This window comes from Triticum aestivum, chromosome 2B (genome assembly GCF_018294505.1).
Source record: "Triticum aestivum cultivar Chinese Spring chromosome 2B, IWGSC CS RefSeq v2.1, whole genome shotgun sequence".
Lineage (NCBI taxonomy): Eukaryota > Viridiplantae > Streptophyta > Magnoliopsida > Poales > Poaceae > Triticum > Triticum aestivum.
Genome location: NC_057798.1, coordinates 765,003,838 through 765,004,506, shown reverse-complemented (window position 1 = coordinate 765,004,506; position 669 = coordinate 765,003,838).

Here is a 669-nt window from a genome sequence, read left to right as displayed (position 1 = left end):
TGAAGAGAGAGAAAGGTGGATAGAAGAGAGAGAGTAATGGGGGAGAAGTATTGAGGAGAAGAAGAAGAGTGAGAGTGGGAGCATGTGGTGGAGGTAGGGGAAGGGAAGAGAGGAGGGGGAGGTAGGGGGAAGGGAAGAGAGGAGAGGGAGGGGAGGGACGGGTGGGGAAAGGTGTTGGGTTGGTGCGGGTTAGCAGTAGCACGTGACATAAAACGCGCTGCTGATAACGATTTAGCAGCAGCGCGCTTTGGGATACGGCACTACTGCTAACTGGGACAAAAAAGTGTGGCAATTTGAAATTTACCAGCAGCGATCCCGGAAAAAGCGCGCTACTACTACATACTTAGCAGTAGCGCTATTCTTGCGACCGCGCTACTGCTACTTAGAGTTAGGTGAACAGCGCCGGTCGATATTTGTAGCAGCGCGTTTTAGGCCGAGAGCGCTACTGCTAAATCCTTATCAGCAGCGAGTTTACAGGACACGCGCTACTACTAGTTAGCAGCAACGCTCCTTTTTGAACCGCGCTGCTGCTAAGATTCTGTGTATAGGCTTTTACCTAGTAGTGAGGGTTTCTCGGATGGGGGATAAGGGGAGTGGGGTGGCCGGTTGGGCCTTTTGGGCTGGTGGCCTGCTGGCTAGCTGGGCCATTCGGCCCGGTGTGTGTGTGCG